At 57.4% G+C, this 18180-nt stretch overlaps 1 protein-coding gene across 4 annotated transcripts in view; it reads right to left on the bottom strand.

Moving 5' to 3' along the window:
- The window catches only part of PCBP3 (poly(rC) binding protein 3), a 153933-nt gene that overhangs the window by 52762 nt on the left and 82991 nt on the right, over nucleotides 1-18180 (bottom strand). The window lies entirely within an intron of this gene.

The following is an 18180-nucleotide window of genomic DNA, read 5'->3' on the forward strand; positions in this document are numbered from 1 at the left end:
CAAAAAAGCGGAAACCACCCGAAAGCCCCTCGACTGATGCATAAACAAACGGTGCGGCACAGCCACACAGCGGGACACTGTTTAGCCACGAAGAAGGAAGGGCGGGCCCGAGAGGACGGGGACGGACCTTGACCACACGCGCTGAGGCGACGGTGGGACCCAGAAGGCCGCACGCTGCTTGGTCCTGTGCATGTGAGATGCGCCGAGCAGGCAAAGCCCGAGACCGGAAGCGGCCCCGTGGTGTCCGCAGCTGCGGGACGAGGGGACAGGGTGACGGCAGCACGCGAGGTTTCTCCCGGGGTGAGGAACGTGTTCTGTCATTAGACAGCGGTGATGGTCGCACACCTTTGTGACTATCTTAGAAACTATTAAAATGTACACTTTAAGAGTATGAATTTTATAGTATGTTAATTATACTCAATTAAAAAAAAACAAAGGTAATAAATACTCAAAAGTTTAAAAAAAAGCAGTGACAGAAACCTCCCGCGAAGCATGGCAGGACCCACGCGCTTCCCTCCACGCCACCGGCGCTGCGCTGACGGCACGAGACGAGAAGGTGCCAGCTCACAAGTACTAAGGAGTCGGCAGCAGCGAGGAAAGCCACGCGCTGCCAGCGCGAGCCTGGGCCGCGGACGGAGGCGCGGTGACTGCGCGGCCGAGCAGGGACAGCGAGCCCGAGTCCGCGGGGACAGCCGTCGGGACACCACTGTGTTCACGGCCGTTATTCTAGAATGCTGCCACATGACTCCAAAGGTCAGCGATGGAGGTCAGGGAGTAAAAGCAAGAGTCATCACTGAAAATTTCTGGAAGGATGCGTCAGGCCCCCAGGAACCCTGTGGTGCTGGTCACGTGAGGTAAGTGCTCTTCTCTTCCCGTGGACAACTGGACATCCCCTCTGAGAGGGTGACTCACTCGGGGTCTGACAAGCAGCTCTGAAGACAGAGAAGTGCCAAAATGACAACCAGAGGGCTACGTGGGAGGAAACGGAGGAGCAACGAGACCTCACGCCCCGCTCCCAAGGGGCACTCGGCATTCCGAGAGACGGGTATTTTTCAATATCACGTAAAATAGAAATAATACAGATAGCAGTCTCTAATAACAAAGCAATCTTTAACCAAAGAATAATTTACATCGTTCTAGAAACATGCAAACATAAATAGCCCTCACATGTCACTAAACTGGTAAAGAACAGAGACCAGAAATGTGCCCAGTGACGTGACAAGCAGACACATTCATGTGATGACCCACTTCTTCCGCCCTCAGAGACACGCTTCAGGAGGCCAGGGACCCAGCGGCCGTGGGGGCGGATGTGAGTGATCGAAGTCCCTGAGAGCACAGCCGGTGCAGGGGGGGGAGGGAGGAGAGGCCGACCTGGGGGCCGGGCCCCCTCCTCGCCCTGGGCCCCCTGTCGCTGTGTGACCCACTTAGGGAGAGCAGAGCCGCGGTTTCCAGCGTCTGGCAAACAGGCCGCCACAACAAATCAGCTTCAAAGGACGAGTCCCCAAGGACGTCACAGTCCCTCCTGGGCACAGGCCAGACAAAAGCAGCTCGTTCGGCTGTGAATTCCACACGCGCACACACACAGGCGGACACACACGCATGTGTGCACACGGGCATCAGTAGCTCGCGCAGTTACCAGGCTCCATCCTAAGCAGGCCTGGCTCCACCAGGACTGTGAGGCCTCAGGCCATCGGGTGGGCGCAGGGGAGTGAGGGGAGGCCGCAGGGACGGGGTGGAGAGGAAGAGGGGCCAGCGGGCAGGGCGCCGTGGGCCGGTTTCGCTGGGGCAGGTGGAAGCTGCGGAAAACCCGGCCGTGAGAGGGTTCTGAGAAAATGGAAGCATGACAACTCTGGCATTTTAAGACAAGCGACCTGGTGAAAACGATGAAGACGTAGACTTCATGACCAATACAAAAAACGTGATCTGAGTGCGCATAGAAGCCGGGGCCTGCCACTCGGAGGCCGCTCGCCCCCGCACGGCTATCAGAGAGCAGAACGGACGCGGGCCAGGCCCCAGACAGGCTCAGTTCGGCGAGTGCCGGAGACCGGAAATCAACGGCCTCGGCCTTCCAGCCGCTGAGCAATTAAATCAGAAGTCATTAGCAAAGGACAACTTGGCTGATGCCCCTGGACAGAACATCTTTTAAGTGCTTTGCGACGAGAAATGGATGGGAACATAATCAAATTAGAAAATAATTAGGCCGCAACCATAATAAAATGATTGCATGCCCAAATCTGAGGCAAGCAGCTGCAAAAGAACTCACAGGAAAAGTCACAGCTTTCAAAGCCTGTATTACAAATAACGAAAGGCCAGAAATTAGTGAGTGAAAAATCCAATTAAGAAGGTAGAAAAATCACAGAAAGTATTCACAGAATGCAGAAAAAAGGTAACAATAAAGACTAGCTCAGACATTAAGGAACAAGAACCAATTGAGAAAATGAACAAATATCAAATTGAGTTCTTGAAAATTGGTCTAAAAATGCAAAACCCGCCGATGACATCGATCAAGAAAAATAATCAGGAAGGAACCGATGACGTCAGTAACTGAAGAAAGACCAGACTCTGGCTCCGGATGCCATGGAGCAGACTCCGCTCTGCCTGCTGAGTACAGCTAAAATGTCCAGAGAGTAAATACTGAAGAGACGCAAAAGCGAAAGAAAACTCAACGAACGCGAAACTGAGGCCGGAGGTGGGAGCGTTTCTGACAAGGGCCGTGAAGCGCGAGGCCTCGTAGGCGCCAGAGCGTCCCTGCACGTGCTTGGAGGTGAGGCTCCAAACTCCTCACAGAGGAACAGGGGATGAAGAAGCAGCAACCACCCAAGTCAATCAAAACAAAACACGGCCTCGAGATCCCGCCTGCAGTCATTCCAGAAGGTGCATCTGTAATAAAAAGCTCCAGAAAAAGAATGTCCAGGCCCAGATGGCTTCACTGGAGAAGTTTAGGAGACATTTACAGGCAAACGAACACCGACCTCGGACAACCTTTCATTCTGTGAGGCTCTGATCACACTGACACGGAACGAGAGAGCGAGTACAGAAACGGGAAACTCCAGAGCGCTCTCTCTCACGAACAGGGACACGAACGTAAAAAGTAAAATTTAAACTAGCTAAACGAGTTCCGCAGTGTGTAAAAGCACTATGCGCCACGAGCAAGCAGGCTTTGTGCAGGCACAAGGCTGTCTCCCTATCAGACGCCGTTTAATGTAATTCACTGTGCCGGAGGTCGGGGCGTGCATGGCACGTTCAACGACTTTCTCAGTTCCTCTCTGGGACATCACGTCACGTGTGACCAAGGAGTTACTCTGCCCAACCAGACATGAGCAGAGGATAACGTGGGTCACTTCTCTGCCCTGGCAAGCATTGATGTCCAGCAGGACTTCAGCTGTCCTCAGACTGACGTGTGACGCGTGCAAGCCACAGAGAGCAGGGACTCACAGGTGGCTACTGTGCAGCCCGGGCCATGCCGACTGCCGCGGAAACCGCTGGGGGGACGGGCCCACCGCACCGTGACATCGGAGGCTGGGACAACAGCAGCAGCAAAGCAACAATCGCGGCCCGCTGCGCAGGAGGGGACACTGCTCTGAAGGGAGCGTGCCTTCGTTGAGAGCAGGCGCACGGAAGACAGGGGACAGGAGGAAAGGTAGTGGCTTGTGGCAGCTCGGAAGGGAGGATCTGACAGAAAGGCCCCCGGTGTGGACGGGGCAGCGTCCCCACAGCGGGACGGCAGCTGCCCGGCCGGCTTTTGATCCAAGGCCCCCCCTTCCTCTCTACCACACGCCTAAGCGCTTCTGTTGACGTGGTTCCGTCTGTCACCACTTACCTGATTAGACACGAAAACTGAGGAGCTTTAAATATTTTACCTATTTGTTTATTTTAAAATAACAATAACAAAGCCAGTAGGAGTTAACAAAAGCGGAGCGGCACTTTGTGAGTCATGGCTGCGGCTGCGGCACTTTGTGAGTCACGGCTGGCTGCATGAGCAGTGGTGAGGGCGGTGCGCTCCCCTCCCCTCCGGTCCCCTCCATCGGCTCCGCGCTCACCGCTCACCGGAGGGCGCAGGCCCCGCTCGGGCCGTGCTCGCCGCTGGTGCTTGTTGGCCAGGGCGAGGTGCGTGGGGACAACTGGCTTCAAACGGACGTGTAGTCAGGAAAGGGATGGATGTCTCCGTGGCCTTTTCAGACAACTGGGGACGTTTTTCTTTGTCACAACACCAAAACGCAATAGTGGCGATTTCTTAGAGGTTGCCGCACTGTACGCCGTGAAATGCAGGGAGATGCGCTCCCGAACTTTCTGGACTCTGTCACTTCTTCAGAGCCGTCCGTCCGCCTAAGGTGCACCGCGCCTCCTACGCGGGCCGGGCCTGCAGGGCGCTGCGGGCTCCCACGCGCCGCTCTCGACTGTACGGTGTGAACACGCTCGCCAGGCAAGTCCAGACTACCAGGGAGCTACGGACAGTGGCAGATGTCGATTCTGGAAAATTCTAACTTTTGCTAGGTCATTGGGGACAACGACACCCTCAGCTGTTTCCCCTGCAGCGACGGGCTGATGTTGGTCGTTTCAGAGAAAACAGCTGTCAGATGTCCAAGTCCCCCTGGGGGTGGCGCCCGCGCTGAGTGCCAGCTGCACTGGGCGCCTCTGGGCACCCGCCGCGGAGCCCGGTCGCCCACAGCACTGAGGGCTCCGGACCCGACGCAAGGATGATGCAGCCCGGGTGGCGCTCAGGCACCGCAGCTGACCGGTCACCTCCAATGGCACCCCCTGAGAAGGCAAGGTCACAGCACAGCGTCACTGCGGAACCGTCACTGCACCCCCTGAAAGGGTCCACGGCCACACTAGAGGGCCACCGCCGAAGACAGTAAAACTGAGAATGCTTCTGAGTGACCAATGCTTGTTAAAATTCAACCTCATGACAAGGACCTAATTAAGGACGTGGCCAACGCGCCTGCAGTCTATAGCGGCCATGACAGAGCACCACAGGCTGGTGGCTTCAACAACGGAAGTTTATTGTCCCCCAGAGTATGAGATCCAGGTGTCACAGGGCTGGGTCCTCCCAAGGCCTCTGTCCCTGGGGTCCAGACGGCGTCCTCTCCCTGTGTCCTCACGTCGGCCCTCCGTGTGTGACTGTCTTGATCTCCTCTCATAGGGACACCAGTCACATTGGAACGGGCCCACCCAGAGACCTCACTTAACTTCACCTCCTCTTTAAGAACCACCCCCAAATACAACCCCATCGGGCGGCGGGCTTCAGCCTGTGGATTTTGAGGGTACACGCTAAGTCCGCAGCACCCTCTATTCCACCTGAAACCACGAGTGGCACTTCCAGTTGGGAAGCGGGGGGTTGCTAAGGCTGGAGCTTCCCAGGATTCAGGCTGGAGAGAGGTGAGCCCCACAAAGAACTGGGGTGTGCCTGCCCGCACACAGCACAGGCTGCCATTTGAGGGATAAGGACCCAACTCCGAGGGTCCTGCACTGGCGAAGGGGCCGCCGGTGAGAGACGCTGTCAGGGCTGGGACAGTGCTGTGCAGGGTGCTCGCCGTGGGGCCCTGGAGGAAGCAGAGGTACAGAGACCTGTGTAACAGAGTGTCCACACCCCAGACACCCGGCCTGGTCCCCTGCCTGGTCTTGTCAACACAGCGTGACTGGCGCCCGTGGAGCCGTGGAGCAGGCTGTCGCCACGCGCCTGGCGGAGCCCCCGGCCGAAGACACTTAACTCCCGGTCTGGCAGAGAAAGGCGGGCCCCGCCCCGAGGGACAGGTCTCAGGAGGCTGGGAGAGAATGATGGGACGAGGGGCGGAGGGACCCCCAGAGCCAAATCTGGGGCGCTCCGAGGAAATGCTCCCAGTGGGCTTGCAGACATGCAGGGTGCAAGGTGCCAACAACTCCTGTCCCATCCCCCGCCCCCGGGGTCGGCAAGGGTCACCCAGGGGCTGCACGCCGACCCCATCGTGTCGGCTGCTCCTCGGTCCTTCGGTCTCCAGAGCACAGAGGGCTTCCTGGCACTGGGACCACTCTGCATGACACTACCATGGGGGACGTATGTTGTGCACATTTGTCCAAACCCACAGGGCGCACGACTCCAAGAGTGACACTAATACAAATTCTCAACTCTGGGTGACGCCGCCATGTTGGTGGAGGCTCACGGACCGCCACCGAGGCACCTCTGGGGGCTGCTGACAGCACGGGGCCGTGTCTGGGGGCGCTGGGGACTCCCTAAACCTTCCCGTCATCGTGCCGTGAACCTAAAGCTGCTCTAAGAACGACCCCCCCAAGTCTGCGCCTCCTCACGCCTATGTCTTCGCTGAGGCTTTCTGTGTCCCGTGTTTCCGGTGTGCTTGCAATTGCCACCGGGTCGTTTTTATCAAGGCTTCTTTTGCCCTCCGTGTCCCCTCAGAGTGGGTGCCTGCCACTGTCTCCGGTTCTCAGCACGCTGGATGACCTCAGGTGACACCTGGGTAGGCTGACATGGTGCTGGAAACTCTGGATCTCACGTAGGTGGGTGCTTGCTCCGGTTCCTCAGAACCCACCCCAGCGAGGAAAAGTGGGGTGCTGCCTCGCTGCTGCCAGTTAGAGTGCAGCTGGTGTCCCAACCAGACTCTGGAGGGACTTGCCCACCTCTGCTTCAGAGTTGCCTGGGGGTGTCCAGGCTGCTGGCGGACCCCGCCAGGGCCACAGGGCTGAGGGACGCGGGCCTGGCCTCGGGGATTCTCCCTCTTCAGCTGCCACCTGTGAAGCGTGGGCCTCGGAGCTTCGCAAACATCACCCCAGGAGAAACGTGTCCTTCCTCAAACCGCCGGGCTCAGACCCCATGGATTCGACTGCTGCGGGGGCCCCTCGGGAGGCTGGGCCCCCTCTGCTGCTGGAGATGGTCTCCTCTCTCTCAGTGGCCCCTAAGTCCTATGCAGATTTCTTGAGACCCCTTCTTATGCACACAGGGTCATCTGTGTTCTTGCAGAAATGACAAACCGAATGGAAGAGGCGGCCTGAAATGACAAAGCAGCAGACCGACCTGGGGGCCAGTCCCTGAACCGTCATTGCTACCTACACTCCTCAGAATGCCCCCTCCCGGCTACGTGCCCCACAGGGGGCTGGGCAAGGAGGTGCACTCACGGCTTGGCCGTGGATGCTGGTCCACCGGGCGCGCACGGCTGGAAGAGGCAAACCTGAGTCCAGGCCGTACGAGGGGCTCACGCCGTGGAGACGGGGCCCACAGCTGTCCAGGCAGCAGGACACGCGACGGTGCGCAGCCGGTGAAGAACAGGTATCGCAGTCCCGTTGTCCCCGACAGCCGACGTCACTCACCGATGTGGGCAGTCACCTCAACGGGTTCCGGACCACGGAGAGCCGCGTTGACGGGCTCTGGTTTGCATGTGCAAACACGTGCACATACGTGTGTCTGCATGCAGGTGAGTGTGGCGTGTGCGTGTGGTGGCGATGCACCCTCCGACAACAAAACCTGTGTAGAAGCCGGATGTCCAGAGATGGTGCGCCATGGATGCTCCCCGAGACGAGACCTCCTGGAGAGGCCAAGGGCACGTGGGAATGTGCTGGACGGAACCGCCGAGGGACGGCCCAGCCACAGACGAGAGGCGAGAGAGCAGGTGGAGGGCGAACCCGAAAAAGTCGGAGGTCAGTCCTAGACACCTACGTGGGAGGCGGACCCCTCGGGGCACGAGCAGGAGCTGGACACTCAGGGGGCACTCAGCGAGCTCGGCCAGAGTGTAACCTGGGAGTTGTTGGTCGGAGGCCAGGCCCAAGGCCTGGTACCAAGTGGCTGCAGTGGAGGAGGAGGGTGACCCAGCCAGCGCCCGCCGACCCAGCCAGCGCCCGCCGACCAGCCAAGCGAGGAGGAGGGACATGCTTTCTGAAGGGGGCCCCTGCTTCCAGAAGCATCCAAGCCACCGAGCTGACCTGCACGGCGAGGCACAGCCTGACACCCTAGAGCACGGGGATCCTGGTCGGAAAAGATGTGCTTGTTGGGCGGAGGACAGTGTCAGGGGGTTGTCCTTCCCCTTAGGGTGCACTCAGGATACACGCCTCTGTGGGGACTCGTGCTCTAGCCTGTCAGCGGCTGCTCCCCCAAGCCCCTTAAGCATCCCGTGTGGGACCACGCTGCTCCTAGATGGGGCCCCCCAGCCCCCGAGTGGGGCCCTCTCCAAGGGGAAAGGATGCTGGTCAACGGAACCTCCCAAGCTCAGCAAGGGCGAGGCCACTTCCAGTCCGGGTGTGGAAGCCTTGGGTCTCCACGGTGACGCCTGAGCTGGGAGGAGAGCAGAGGCGTGTGGCACGGCCGGCCGCGAGGTGGCGGCAGAGCCCCACGGCCAAGGCAGTCCCTCGTGAGGGCGGGCACAGGGCACATCTTCGCTGCGCTCAGGGTGTTGCTGTCCTTTCTCCGCTGGGGCCTGCAGGCCGCGACCTCCGCACTCCTCCCCACGTCCCTCACGCAGGGCACATCGCCCCTCCCGGCCCCGAACTCCCTCGCCCCAGCTACCGACCGACCCGGTGAGCCGCTGTCCGCGCTCACGCGTGGCAGCTGCCCTGCCCTGGGGAGCTTCCTGTCCTGTCACGTCACGTCACACACCCGCAGCACGCCTGCTCCCGTCCCGCGCTCGCTGGAGGGCACCCTTATCGCCACGTGGCCACCCAGCCACGGAGCTCACCTGCACTCCCCCCACAGCCATCGGTCCCCCGAGTGCTCCCCGTGCTGCTGGGAGACAGCGCCGCACGGAAATGTCCCCCGGGACTGCAGGCACACCTGGTGACACAGGAACGGTTTCTTCTAGCTAGCGGGGCGTTTTAAACCTTTTCTTCGAACACAGCTTTCTGCGAATGCTCCACATGTGAATCGGTTGAGCCTGAGGGGGACGCAGAGGCCACCTCACAGCCCTGGCACGCCTGCAGACACCCCTGCGCGTCCCAGACGTTCTAGAAAGCACTGGGGCAAGAGGAAGAGGTAGGGCTCGACGCCAGGGTCGGAGCCCCAGCACTGACCTTCGACCTTCGGCAACTGAGGCCCAGGAGGGCCCCGCCTTATCTGGGAGGCGCTGCCTTCCTGCCCGATCACTTCGCGCCGGAGGTCCGTGGGGAGAGTCCAGGGAGGTGGCGCCTGGGAACGTGCCCTGAGCGGGAGGACACACAGCTGACGTCCATGCCGCCTCAAAAGAACACACTCCACATACGCGCAAGGAAACACAACGTGCCTTAAGCGTTGCGGAGACTGCTCCTGGCAGGCTCCCTTGCGCCCCCTGAAACACGGCTCTTGTGTTTCCCCAAAGAATCTGCCAAAACATCAGTCAAAGAGGAAACCGCAAGCAAAATTTAAAATGTACATGGAACTGAATGAAAATGAAAAAAACATGTCGAAATATGTAGAATGCAACTAAAGCAGTACTGAGAGGAAATTTTGGGGCGAAGTGCTTACATGAGAAAGGACGAATGGCCTCCGATCTGTAAGCTGCGGTCTGGCCTTAAGAAACTAGAAAAAGGAGAGGAAACTAACCCCGGATCCAACAGAAGGGATGACAGAGTGACCATAAAAGCAGAAATCAATGAAATTACAAACGGAAAACCAACAGAGGAACTAAGTGAAACAAAAGCCTGGTTCTTTGAGAAGTTCAATGAAATTTATAAACCTCTAGCTAAACTGATGAAGAAAAAAAAAAAAATTACCAACATTAAAAATGCCACAAGGGCTATCACTGCAGTCCACACACATTAAGAGGACAGTAAGGGAATACTACAAACAACTCTACACACACAAATGTGACAACTCGGATGAAACACCAATTCCTTGAAAACTACGAACTACCACAACTCACCCAGTATGAAACAGACTATTGGATAACTGTATACTACTAAAGAAAACCTGGTTTAAAAACCTCCAAAAAAGGAACCTTCAGGCCTACTGGCTTTACTGAAGATTTTACCAAATATTTAAATAAATTAACACCAATTCTACACAATCTCTTCCAAACAGTAGAAGACAAGAGAACGCCATCTAACTCACTTCAAGAGGCCAACGTTACCCTAATAACAAACCCAGACAAAGACAGAATATAAAAAGAAAACCCTAGAACAATATTCCTGATAAATACAGATGCAAAATTCCTCAATATACACATATAATTATACACCATGACGACACAGGATTTACACCAGGGATGCAAGGCTGGTTCAATATTCAAAAGTCCATCAATGTAATCCATCATAGGAAAGAAGAAAAATCACATGATTGTATCATTTGGTGTATGGGAAGCACTTGACAAAACGCAACACCCATTCATGACGACAATTCTCGGCAAACGAGAAGTAGAAAAGAACTTCCTCAACTGGATAAAGGGCGCCTACAAAACTTACAGTTAACCTCCGACTTAGTAGCAAAAGACCAAACGTTTCCTCCAAGGTCGGAGGCAAGGTCAGGGGCAAGGTCAGGAGGTCTGTGCTCACCCCACTTACCCAACACAGCACCGAGGCCCTGGCCAATGCAATATGGAGGGAAAAGAAAAGAAAAGGCACACGGACTGGAAAAGAAGAAACGAAACTGCCCTGTGTGGAGACGACCAGAAAGTGCACACAGAGAGTCCCAAGGAATCTACAAGCAGTCCCCTCGAAGCAATGCGTGTTTGGAGGGTCACAGGATACTAGATAAAGACGATTGTATTTCCACAGACAAACATGAACACATGGACACATATTAAAAGCACAATCCCACTTACAGTCACTTAAAACGAGCCCCTTCGGTGTGAGTCTAACGAACACACGCAGTGCTTGCAAGCTGAAGTCTGCAGGCACTGATGGGAGAAATCGAAGCCCTAAGCAAGTGTAGAGACGTCGTGACCAAGGAGGAGAGAAGAGTCGGCACAGGAAAACTGTCAGTCCTTCCCAGAGGCCTGTAAGTTTAATGCATTTCCCACGAAAATCTCAGCAATGAATTTTCTAGAGACAAGATTCCTTTAAAATGTATATTAAAAGGCAAAGAAACTAGAATAGGTAAAAATTTTGAAAAAACGAAGTGGGAGAAATCGCTTTGTTTTTCAGACTTACTTTGCAGCTACAGCGATCAGGACAGTGTGGGCTTGGTGGGAGGACAGACACACAGGCCAACAGGACAGAAGAGAACCCAGACACAGACGGGCCTGCACAGAGGTAACGGCCAACTGCTTGGGACCAAGATGCACAACGAAGTGTGGGGTGACGGGCGTGTGCACAGACGGGGCTGGAGCACCTGACATCCGAGGGAAATAAATGAGTAAACCTAGCACTGGAGCTCGTCCCTTACGCAAGAGTTCACTGAGGGAACCAGGAGGAGGCCCTCAGGACCCAGGGCCTGGTGAAGAGTTGTCAGCTGTGACACTGAGCTCCAGCCATGGGGATGAGCCATCTTGCCGCCCTCCACCCCGGGCAGAGAGGGCCTGTGTCCAGGGCCACCTGAGCGCAGAGCCCAGAGACACACTGCCGCTTCAAGCTGCTGCTGCGGGCAAGTTCTCACACAGCCACAGAGCGGGTGGTCCCGTCCCTCCTGCTGCTGGCGGGTCCTTCTGATGTGTGGGGTCATGCCGGACCTCCCGGCCCACCTTCTGCTGTCACCCGCTTTCACGAAGCCTGCTCTTGGCCTGTAGGGACCACTTCCTGCTCACAGTCGGGCTGGGCTCCCTCCTCCTGTGGCCTGGCACATGCGTTCTGCGCCTCGCCTGTCCCCTGCCCGTTCTCCTCTGCAGCTTCTCCCCAGAAGAGGAATGCCTCTGTCTGCCTGCGGACACCGGGCTCGGTGCCGTCTGGCCACTGGGGTGCCGGCTGGCGCGACGGGAGCAGAGGCTTCCACATGCTCGTGAGCGCGGGTTGTGCTCTGGAGCTTCTGCCCGTCCCTCGAGGAGAACAAGCCGGGGGGCACCCGGGCGAGGGCGCGAAGCGCTGTCATGGCAAACGGCCCCACTCCGCGCCACGCGCCGTGCTGACTCTTCAAATGAGCAGTTGCTGTTATCACCTGAAATCAAGCTGCACAGGTGAAGCACCTTGCTTCAAGGGCAGTGACGGCCGGGTGCAAGGGCAGTGGTGCCAAGCCAGGAGGCGGGGCGGGCCGACTGCAGGCCCCGCCCACTCGCCCCTCCCTCCCATCTCTGCTCCCAGAAGCGCCCAGGGCTGTTTCCCATCTCCGCACCTTGCTGCTCCCCTTCCCTGCCTGTGTTTCAGAGGAGGACGGAGAGTCCTCAACTCCCGTCCCAGACATCCACCGCCGCCGCCGGCTACTCCTCCCAAGTCTCAATCCAGGCACCTGCCAATGAGCAACCTAGCAGCACTTGCTTTTGCAGTGGGAGACAAAAAAATCTAAACGTTATCTCTGAAAGTAGAAAACAGGATGTAGATTAACAATTGAGTTAAAAAGAGAGAGAGAGAGAAATGAAAACCAGACTGCCGCGATTCAATCTGCCTTAACGGAAATTCCGTACGGGAAAGCACGCAGGGATCAGAAGCAATAACGACAGACAGACAGACAAGCCTGGCTGTTTTATATTGACACACGGACACGGTTCCCAGAAGAGCAAGCGCCGACACACGCGCGGCCCGATGGACGAGGAATCACAGGAAACGGGACGATAGCATCACGAGCACGATGCCGTCGCGCTTCTGGCAACGGGACACGACGGTCCAAGTGTGTGAGTGCGCCGTGCCTTGAGCCCGGCTTCGTGTCACCTCGCGCATCCCCTCCTCCTGCGGGAGCTAGGACGGTTCGGGCTGCCGTTCCCATTCCACTGTCCATCGGCCTACAGAATCGCGTGCAGTACAACCGCGGCTCCAGGCGGTGCGGTGACCCCTGGCACCTCCCACCCTGCGCCTGGTCACCTGACTTGTTTGGGCGGTGGGGCCTTCATGAACAGAGGCGGCCAGACACAGGCCCCAAGGGGTCCTGTCCAGGTGGCTTGCCCTGTGTGCCCCCTGTAACCCACCGGGAGAGAGGCACGCCTGGCCCCTTTGGCCTGGGCCCAAAATGAACACAGAGCTGACTTGAACTGAGGTGCCCTCTGGGTCGCACCTGGCCAACAGACAGGCAAATTCAGATAGCATGCCATTCCACCGGTAAGTTCTTCAGGATCCATTTAATCCAGGAATACTTTACATGACCACCACGCAGTTCTCACAAGTAACAAAACCAAGAAAAATTCTTTAATGTCACCTAGCGCCCAGTCTGCATTCAAGTTTACAATCATTTCAATTGCTCTGTAGAAAATATGGAAGAAGAAAAACTCACTGCGTGGGGTTGTCAGGGGACTGGACATAGCAGACGCCCAGGGCAGTGAACTTGAAAAGTGGTCAGCAGAAAAGGTCCAAATAAAATATAGAGAAGAAAAATGGTTAGGAACAGAACAAGAGGCCCGGACAAGAGCGTAAGACGGGGGAAACACTGAAAGGGCTTGCCCAAATACACACGAGAGTTAAAAATAACAGTAATAATATTATAACTAAGAATTAACCTATAGAACCATTTTTTTCCCTTAGAATATATCCCACTGGGAAGACAGAGTAAAATGCCATGTTATAAAGCCGCCTGAAGTAGTGTTACCTGATTTGGTTGCATCACCAACCTGACATACGTTTATATACTTAAACTAATTAATTTCCATCTATTTTCAATATTTAGAAATTGCGTTCTCATTTTTTTCATTTAAATGTTTATCGGTTATCCAAAAACCTCCACATGACCCTGTTGTCAATTATATAAGATTTTCATCCACAAAAATCTTCCCATTTCCAACCCCTTTCGGTTCCTCCCTTCCGCTGTGTCTTTTTGAACACGGGAGTGGACCCATCGCGCACACACTTTCCTCAGTGTGAACGTCTGCCGTTCGAGGCCAGAGCAGCACACACGGCCTGCGCCCCGCTGCTCTGCGCGCTGTGCTCCGGCGCTCGCCCTGGTGGCACCCAGGGGGCCCTCGATGCCTCTGGCAGCTGCACGGAGCCCTGTGTCAGTAAACCACAGCCTGCGTGGCTGTGGACAGACGTGGGGGTCGTTTCATCTCTGCTGACGATATAATGCCGAAACCAGGGACCTGAGTCCCTCACTTCCTATTTTGCCCACGAGGCTCCAGAGAGAGTCCTAGAGACAGGGCTGTACGGTCAAAGGGTCAATGCAAGTGACATCAACCAGACATCAACCAGTTCCCCTCCCTGAGTGCTGTCTTAGTCAGCTCGGGCCACTGTGACCAATGCCAGACATTTACCATCTCTGGTCCTGGAGGCTGGAAGCCCGAGGTCACGGTGTCGGCATGGCCAGTACCTCCCAAGGCCTCTTACTCCTGAGAGGGGGACACCCCCAACACGCCTCACTAGGTATCATGGTGACATTCTCAGAGACATCTGGACACCTCCACTCCAGACTGGACTCTGAGGAAGGGGAGATCTCGGGGTGGAGGGTCCAGCCAGCTCGGTGACTCACATACTGCCAAGCCAGGGAAAGGGGACTGGGTTGGCGGGGGGTGGGGGGCAGCCAGGCCTGGTGAGTAGGCCCCGCAGGGAGCTTCCGGTGACTTCTCCTCAGCCCACACCCAAAGAGAGTTCACGTCTCAGTCCAGGGACCGGCCCACAGGCCCTGTGGGACCATGACCCCAAGGCCAAGGACAACAAGGCCAGGATGCACGCTGAGTAAGTGGGCAGCTTTGAAGACAAGGCTTCCTCTGTGGGAGAGGCCATTGGGTGTACAGTTTGAAAAAATACTCTTGATTTCTCACTACAAACTATTTTAAACCTAGAGACATTAAAACTATGAGAAATCAGTGTACCTGATGGTAAGAATTAACAAATGTTCACACTGTGCTATGTTTGCTTCGGCTTATTTTTAAATAAATAAAAGGCGCAAAGGACGAAAGAACAATGGCCCAGCGGCCTCTTCCCTGCTCTCGTGCCCCCGTTCCGGCCACCAGCGTGGGAGGCATCCCCCCCCACCCCCCGGGCATGCGCACGCCCCTCCACCGCCCAGGGGCTCTTGCGGGGGCTCACATCGTGGGTCCAGCAGGCCAGCGTCGACGGCAGTGCGCCGCATGTGTCCCGGCCACTCACGGTCAGGACGGCGTCGGGGAGGGGGCGGTGCACGCAGGCCTGAGGTGAGCGGGTCCGCGGCACCCTCACGGGTGCCGGAAACCGCGGCCGGCACCGAAGCCCACACGCGAGGCTTCTCCCGTGCGTGCGCGCCACGGGCGAGCGTGACACAATCACCAGGCGCAGCAAGCACTCCGTGCCGGGACCTGAGCCATGTGGGGCGATGATCGTGCGCTCTGCGATGGCCGCAAGGCCCGCGTGTCCCCTCGCACGCGCGGTTTTCACACGTCTCAGTCCGAGCCTGTTCCTGAACCTGTGCACCCGTCCCTTACTTGCATAAAGGTGCTTGGTGTCGCCCATTTTAGGGGGGCCCCAGCCAGCGTCACCTGCTTCAGGGGTCCCCTGCTGAAGTCTTCCTCTGAGCTCAACGCTTTCTGGAACATGCTGCCGTCAGGCAGAACCCGCGCTCTGTTCCCGTCCCCGGCCCACAGACCGAACGCCCTTCCGCCCGGAGCCCTCGCCCCCGCTGTGGCCGGGACTTCCGCAGCTCGACGCATGACAGCAGCCCCAGCACGGATCCCTCGTCCTCCCTCTCAGCCTCACGCACAGGCTTGTTCCCTGCTGCGCCCAGTCACCTCCGCAGGCGACGCTCGCCTTCCCTCGTCGAGTCGAGAGCATTCACCCTCCCCTCGGGGGAGCCCCTTCCCGCGCCTGTCTGGCGTGTCTGGGTCACCGGTATCGCTCCTCTTGCACTTGGGGGCCGTTACTAAGTCAAGTCAGGGTGACTGGGACACAAGCACGTCCACGCCAGGACAATCGATCTGATGACCCAGCTGGCGAAGGGGCGGCGCACGCCCCGGCGGGGACGAAGCGAACAGAGGGATTGCAGCACGCCATTCAGGACGGCACGGGACGTACCTCAGGAATTGCTCATTTCCGGGGGTGTCCATTTAATATTTTTGGACTGTGACTGACTGAGGGTTACTGTGCGCAAATGAAACAGAGGAAAGCGAAACCGGGGAGCAGGGGGCGGGGCGCATCTCGAGTCCCAAGTAAACTGGCCATTTCCGAATATTTGTACAAGGACCTACCCAGGCGTGTCTCCTTGGGCACACGTGCCTGGTTTTTCTCATGTGTATCCGAGGAGCGGGGCTGCTGGGTCCTGGGGACGTGGCCGGACTCCAACTCCCCGGACACCGCCAGGCCACCTTCCCGCGGGAAGCCCGGCCTGGCTCCCCCTGCAGCGCCCGAGGCCCCTCGTTCGCCTGTGAAGTTACGAAGCGGCCCCCTCCCCTCGTCCTGCTTCTCATACCTGTGGCTGAGGGAGGCCGGACCCCTCGGTGGGCACTGGCCAGGCATTTCCTCCCCTATGGCTCCGGTGCATTCTCTGTCCCATTTGCTAAGGGCCATTCGTCCTTTGCCTCCCTGACCTGTGGCCTTCTTTGCACAGTCCGCACGCAGGCTGAGCCTCCGAGGGCATGAGCAGACGCGCGGAGGACACTGAGGACCCTAGGCTGGTGCTGGGATGCGGTGAGGGGAGGCACGGCACGTGGGACAGGGCCGGAGGGCTGGTGGGGCCCTGAGGCCGGGACAGGAGCGGGCCCCAGGGTCCGGCTCCTGCTGGGAACCCAAGGAGACACTGGAGGAGAGCTGGGCGGGCGAGGGGTGCGCCTTGGGAGAGGCGCCCCCGCCCGCATCCCCGTGAGTGAGCGGAGAGCCCGGGCGGCCGGCAGGATGGCTGAGGTGTCAGTCCCTGCGCCACTGAATGGCCGACAGGGACCAGACAAAGACCGACCAAGACTGTGTGAGGAGCCGGGGAGGAGCCTTCCCAGAGGCAGGGAGGGCGGGTCCAGCGTGTGGCCTGGGAGGCGGTGCTCCAGAGAGGAGCGGAGGAGCCTGAAGATAGTCAGTGAGTCGCCTCTGAAGCGGGCGGCCGAGGGTCAGCTGCTGCTCTGAGCTTCAGGGCAGGGAGGAGGTGGGCGTCTGGCCAAGTTGGGACCAGACACAGTGCAGCGCAACATTTTTCTAAAAAGCGATCCAGGCAGTTACTTAAAGATAACTAGGAGCTACGGACTCTTAAAAAGGACGGGATTAAAGTCATTCTTTGTGATAATGTGAGTCACTACCTAATACATCCCAACTTATGAGACCCAACAGGGGAGCGTAGTTTACTGGTGGCAGATTATAAACTAAATACACAAAAATAAACACCTTTACTGTGTATCAGTAATAATCACACTAGAAAGCAGGACTACGAGACAGAAGGCGATGGAGGGTAACTCGAATGAGGAGCATACAAGATCCGCCAAGAAAACTGAAATGGCGCTGACTGCCACGGGGGTGGGGGGGACAGGGGGGATGCTGGGAGCTGGGGGGCCCGTCCCGCCCAGGACCGGAAGGCCCTCTCCCCAGCACAGAAGTGTGATGTTCATGGGAGGCCAACTAAACCCAACAGTGTCCTTACCATCTGACGGAGGGTCTCTAGCACTCATCTGGAAGGGCTGAGGAGTGAAAGAACCTAGAGTTCTAGAGGAACGATAGTGAGATGTGGCTTCTTTACAGAGCAGACCAACGTCCACGGGATGGAATGCATCTGAACACCTTAAAAGGGGCAAGTGCTGACAGTGAGTCACTGCGATAAAGGTGGCACGTCCCACCAGTAGGGAAGTTTTGATTAATCATAAAACGGTCCTGAGACAACTGGCCAGTGCTTCAACAAAACACAAGGCACAGTGGGTGCAGCAGGGCGACCCCATCTCCGGCGCCGCCCTGGCCGGCCCGTGCTGCCGGGGCTGAGTCTGCAGACTCCAAGGCGCTCCTGGGCTGGGCTTCTCTACTGCTGAACAGCCACTCACCAAACTCAGGGCTGAAACAGCACCCACTTGTCAGCCCCTAGCCCTGAAGGGCAGAGGTCTAGACACAGGCGCTGGTTCTCTGGGGCAAAGGCACAGGCAGGAGTCAGTGGCTGCGTTTGCCCTGGTCCTGGGGCCTCTTCCTGGGCCTGAGTGCGGTCCCCGGCGGCTGCAGGGCTGACAGAGGTCGCTTTCCCTACAGTCGTCTGCTTGCTCGCAGAGGCTCCCTGCGTCCCCTGGCATACGATCCGCCTCTGGAACCTTTTCGTGCATCTGATCTCTGGCTTCCTCAACCTCTGCC

The sequence above is a fragment of the Rousettus aegyptiacus genome, unplaced genomic scaffold, assembly GCF_014176215.1.
Source record: "Rousettus aegyptiacus isolate mRouAeg1 unplaced genomic scaffold, mRouAeg1.p scaffold_m13_p_20, whole genome shotgun sequence".
Classification (NCBI taxonomy): domain Eukaryota; kingdom Metazoa; phylum Chordata; class Mammalia; order Chiroptera; family Pteropodidae; genus Rousettus; species Rousettus aegyptiacus.